General features: G+C 40.7%; 1 long non-coding RNA gene across 1 annotated transcript; it reads left to right on the top strand.

The window, feature by feature from the left end:
• Positions 1-421: 421 nt before the first annotated feature.
• Positions 422-4,223, top strand: LOC106154508 (uncharacterized). Its single transcript, XR_001237527.2, has 4 exons — positions 422-1,524; positions 3,219-3,323; positions 3,527-3,586; positions 3,822-4,223. It is a non-coding gene; the product is annotated as an uncharacterized LOC106154508 (long non-coding RNA).
• The last annotated feature ends 1,777 nt before the right edge of the window (positions 4,224-6,000 follow it).

A 6,000-nucleotide genomic window follows, 5' to 3' on the forward strand; every position in this document is an offset into this window, starting at 1 on the left:
TAAAAGGTCCACTTTTTCAGAAAAAGAACCCCCCCCCCCCCCCCCCTTTGAAATTGCTGGCTACAGGCCTGTACCCTCTACCAGGGCGACTGATAGATTTTTACGGATATTCACAGATATGTCTCTAGCTAGATAGATTGTCATTTTCAACTGAAGTCACACTTAATATTTCTCAGGTAGCTTCCGCATGGCGTACGTTTTTAGTCAGAATCACATTGGACATGCTTATCTGATGCGGGCTACAAGAATTAATAAAAGCCCATAGACTATTGAGCTATCATCTTCCATTAAATATTGTATGCAACGAGAGAGAGAGAGAGAGAGAGAGAGAGAGAGAGAGAGAGAGAGGGGCGGGGGTCCCCAATACCTGGGTCGAAGAGTCTTTGGACCGTTCTTTTTAATCAAAATAATTTCAAATTTGATGTTAAGTAGGTGCATTACACATTAACTTCTTTAATTTCAGGATACGTGTTCCTTGGGAAACTGCAACTCTGCCACAGAGATATTATGCCTCGACTGCTCATACAGCCTAATCCCAAAGCTTTGCGACATTTGTTTACAAAATCTGCACAAGAATTTGGTCCAAATTAATTCCATACCTTTAGAGGCATTCTATGCATCGCTCCGACAATATCGATCAACTTGGAATTGGTAAATGCAAAATTCCAGTGCCGGTGTGTTGTGCCCTCCTGTGAAAGATTTGCTTGAATAATGTGCACTGAATGCGTAACACGTTGCATTCTACTGCTGTGCAACACATGTAACAAGCAAGTGCACATAGGTGACAGGGCTGGTCACCACAGGATTGACCTCTCTCACCTGATGGGCAATCAGACAGCAGTGTCAGACGAGCTGCATCAAGAAAAAGACAAAAATATAAAAGATTATTGTGGAATATGCTATTCCAAAGCAGTTAACGTATGTTTGGATTGTGAGCATAAACTGTGCTCAAAATTTTGTGTAGAACACTATAAAAAAACACATTCACAATCAACATGCCACCAGAAGGTAAACATTTCAGAAGGAACAATAGAACTAAACAAAGTTAAAGAACCCAAAAAAATACACCTGCCAGTGTAGGTTAATTGACCATTGTAAAGCCAATGCAGCTGCCGTTTGCCAGGATTGTTATCCTTCATTTGCTTTGCTGTATTGTGAAACGTGTGATGATTTAATACACAGCTTGGTTAAATCATCTACACACAGAACCATCCCACTGCAACAAGGGACATTTGACTCTGACCAAGGTGACGATGATATTATACTTCCTATTGACGAAGACGACCACGGTGCATCAAGCAGCGAGGAAGCGCAATTAACGAAGCACGCTGTTGACGACACGGACAGAGAAACAGAAGAAGAAGAGGGGGAGCTACGTGGTCACGTGGTCCGATGACGACAATCGTGCAACCGGCGGAGCTGTCAAACTCAGCTGCATTGTATACCTCTTGTGCCGTACAGGGGACTTTCCTAGTTCGGCGTGTGACTGCATAGATATAACCAGGACTGGAGGGAAATAAAATGGTAAAATATGTTACATATGAGGCTGTATCGGACACTCACTCATGACTGGAGTCAATTATTTTCATTGTCCGCGTGTGTGTGCGTGTGCGTGTGTGTGTGTGTGTGTGTGTGTGAGAGAGAGAGAGAGAGAGAGAGAGAGAGCGTAAAAGGTGCACTTAAGATTGAAATCGATTTCACAAAGCTACAGGTTTACAATATTTGAGATATAACAGCAGTACGTTTTGAGACAGGAACAGTCACAAATTGTGTGAACGCTTTTCTACATGAAGTCCAACCATCAACCGATAATCTGTATGTTTGATAATTGCAAACCATATCGTCACAGGCCTGTTCAACAGTAGTTAAAAGAAATAGGGCATTCCCACTTTCATGTACAATGATAAGCACGATCGGGTCATATAGTAAAGATTTGAGAGGTTTTCCCTCTTGACATGGTAAAGCGGCCCAGCGCCCGATCGGGCCAAACCATAGAAAGCTATAAAAGCGCGTGCACGAGGCAGGTAACCGTACAGTATCTGTTTTAAGCACGTGGCGGTAACTTTCACTCAGTCGGGATAGCAATAACATGAATGACAGCCAGACAGTGTGTTCCATGAAAAGCCGTATGTATTACTATTAATTCCATGTTAATTATTTTTTATTGGCAAAGAAATATAACGTGATTATACATGTATTAACTAAGAAAATGTCCTACTTTAAACAACGGTCACATTTCTTGAAATATTACCAAGCTATTGTCGTGTGTAAGTCGATCGTTAATATTAGCGTTCGTTCCTGCGTGTGATTGGAATGTGCATGCGCGTGCTTGTGTATGTGTAGTTCTGTATCCGTGTATAAGCATGTTTGTATTTATCTGCTTCTACATGTGTTTGTTAACTTAGGTGTGTGTGTATGTGTGTGTGTGTGCACGACTGCGTGTGTGTGTTTGATTGTGAACGGGTATGCTTGAGTGTGAGAGAGGGGGGAGGTGTAAAAGTGTTAACATTCAGCAGATCGTTGTCACAAACGTACAGATACACATTTAACTGGAAACAATCTTATGAAGTACTGTTTTAATCGACTATATCATAGAACATTCGCCATGAATACCGTTAGTGACAGATTAAATGAGTTCCCTAAAAACTCATCCAATTTAAATGGTATTTTAGCTTTCAATGATTTAGTCCGATCGGACTTACGTCTCTCGTATTGTACAGGTGGAATTCCCAATACGCTTTGATTAGTGATAGATCCATAAGCTATCATAGACTTCAATATAAATATGCACTCTCCCCATACCGATTGTCCCCTGTCGGGTGTTAACAATGCGACACCCTAGATACACCCCTTTCTCTTTGGAATGCTTCACTCTAGATAAACCCACTTTGTCTTCGGAATGATTCTAAAGAGAAAAGGTAGTAGCCTGACTCGTGCCTTTAAAGTGTATTTGGGATTCCCCCCGGCTACTATGTACGATCGGACCAAATCACCGAAAGCTTTAAAGGCATGAGTCAGGCTACCTTACCAGTTTATTGGTGGAAGTGCATGGAGGTAACATATACTATCAGCCGGTGTTGTGACAGCGTTGTTATAACATGACAGACAGTCAGACAGCGTGTTCCATATAAAAGCCCTAAAATACTGAACTAAACAAACAGGAGTACCATATATCATACGGAGTTAGATACTTCACTTTGTGAATATATCTTTTCCAGAGAACACCAACCAGATGGGTCAGACTGACCACCAAGAGACCACCACCAGACGGTCAGGAATCATCGCATACAGAGATGTGGGCACGGATATGACCAGGACTGGAGGTAGATATGGGGCGGTGGGCATATACTGATTCTGATGGATGTGGTGATTTTCTTCTGATTACCTGTTTAAATTTATCATTTATCCAGTGTTTAACTATCAAGATAAAAAACACTAGCTTTCACCCTATCTTCCCGTTTTTGTCGTCTGCAGTCCTTCAGCACAAAAATACAAACTTTTTCACACCGTTGTATTATACTTGCAGGTCCCACAAGGCTGAGAAGACTGATAGCTACCATGGCTGTCGGCACGCAGACAGATGACTGTAAGTGTTAATTTATTGTCTCTTTTTAAATTTTATAAGAATATGCACACTTTTCCAATCTCTCACTTTTATTTTATTTTATTTTTTCACTTTCTGTTTCACTTATTGTGTGTCTGTTTGTCTGTCTGTCTGTTTGTTGTGTTGGCTCACGGTTAAAACTAAAATACTCTCAATCAAATCTAATACAGTTGAAGTATGTCAGCGCTATTCTCCTTAATTCACCGAGTCATGACAGTTTCAGAGAATTCTGGACAGAGGGGTCAGGCTGACCAACCAATCCACGCAAGACGTTGTAACAGAGGCGGGACGCCCTGTGGTGACCCTGGTCCCATGTGACCCCACTGACCAGTGTGACCATAGACTGGACACGGGTGACAACACCAGAAAGATAAATAGAGCACCTGCTGTCTGTAAATTGCGGTTATACTGCGGACCTCTGCTGCTTGATGTTTGGACAGTGCGTGATTCTTTCGTCAAATTCTTCTAGCAAGGGCTGCACATTTACGGGACGTCTCCTAGTAATAAAGAATAGCTTAATAATGTCTCTGTTATATGGATTAGAAAGTAAAAGGAAAACCAGAATAGATTATGTTACTTAATTTCTTTATTTTTTTAGTAAATAAAATTTGATATTCTAGTTTGTTCTTGACATTTTTACCCAAAAGCTGCCAATAACCCAAATGCCATTTCCAGGCATTTTTTGTATTATTTTATTTTAGTTTTATTATTTATTAATAGTTTGCATTAAATTAAAATTTTTGGTGGGTGGGTTGGGTCGGTAGCTTATTTGTCATGTTTAGTAGCTACTGGCAATTGTAAGAAAATTACACCTTTCTTAAAGCGTTTTTCTTTTTTAATTTTTTTTTCAATCCATTAAAATCCATCTAATTCGAAAACGACCACAGTTCTTCATTATAGAAAGCTATAAGCTCTCTGCATCCAACGTAAAATATTCGTAACCATCGATGCTAGTGATTTAGTCACATGCATGTACTAAGTAGGCTACATACAATAGTGCAATACATTCACCAACTTTTTTTCCATCACTCGGGCATCAGTTCCTGTCTTTATTACAATTAAGGACCCAACTTGACCGGTAAAGCGGAATGAACTTTAACTGTTTGCCAAAGTCTGATCGAGCCTATTCTACGCCTTAGAGGTCCGATCGTGCTTTATTGATTTCAGTACTAGTAGTCTATAGGGACCTACCTTGTATGCTTTGTCACCATGTAAAAGGGGATTCCCCCAAGTCCGATCGGACATGCTCAGTTCGACCGTGCCGGATGGGGATTTTTCTACGTCATTTTAATATCGACGCGAGATTCCAAAGGCATAAATAAATTGGTAAATCATGTTATGTATGATGTTGCGTCGGACGCTCCTGGATTTAATGAGGTCTATTCAATAGTGCGTAAGATTTGAAACATATTCGTTTACAAATTGTTTACCTAGACTACGTCAATCAGCAGAAACTGTTCAAAATTCGGCCCATTTCACAATGGCAGATGAGGACAGTTACAGTCCGCTGGACTTGTCTCCCCCTGAGACAGGCGCTAGCCCTCAAAGTCAGCAAAACATGTCTGAAATTCGTCAAGCAACTCATCCAGGATTCGGTCAGGAAGAAGCCCAACAAGAAAACAGCTATGGCTACAGTTTTTCACCAAATATTCAAACATCCAAAGCAGCCAGTCTTCCAATGTCCGGCATCAGTGCATTTGCACATGTGGTGAGTAGGCCAATTTTGCATTCATTCACAGATTTGCGTAAATTAAACTATAGTATCAAATAACCTAAATTGAATCTATTTAGGTTATTGATTTGAAATGGTGACCGGTTGTAATTAAAAAAAAGGGCACTCTGGAGAATGTAGTGTGTGTGTGTGTGTGTGTGTGTGTGTGTGTGTGTGTGTGTTGGAGGGGGGGGGGGCTCGTAACTCCGTCGTGCCAGCCTGTTGTGAAGAATTGGATCATTCCGGATTCGAATGGCGGGTTTTTTTTCAGCTATCATTTGCCATTTTAAGTTAAAACTTTTGTATGCAACGAGGGAGAGAGGGCCGGGGTTCCCAAAATCTGGATCAAGGGAGCCTTGGGCCGTTTTTTTCTTTTCTTTTTTTTTTTTTAATATAAGTTTGGTGTTAAAAGTAAATCGAGATTAAGTGTGTGTGTGTGTGTGTGTGTGTGTGTGTGTGTGTGTTGTAGGGGGGATCGCCGTCGTGATCAACCTGTTGGGTGAAAATGGATCATTTCATATTCAAAACACACCGATCGCGTTTTCTTTAAGCTTTCCCTGCTCTTTATTTTACTTTGTGACAGGAGAAGGGTCCCCGTGCAAGTCTGTCGTTTTCTAATTCAAAATGGTGATTTTTAATTAGGTACGGGATAAACATTGAGACGAAACGTTGTTATAATAAAAAT

The sequence above is a fragment of the Lingula anatina genome, chromosome 10, assembly GCF_051362555.1.
Source record: "Lingula anatina isolate TDL-2025a chromosome 10, LinAna3.0, whole genome shotgun sequence".
Classification (NCBI taxonomy): Eukaryota; Metazoa; Brachiopoda; class Lingulata; order Lingulida; family Lingulidae; genus Lingula; species Lingula anatina.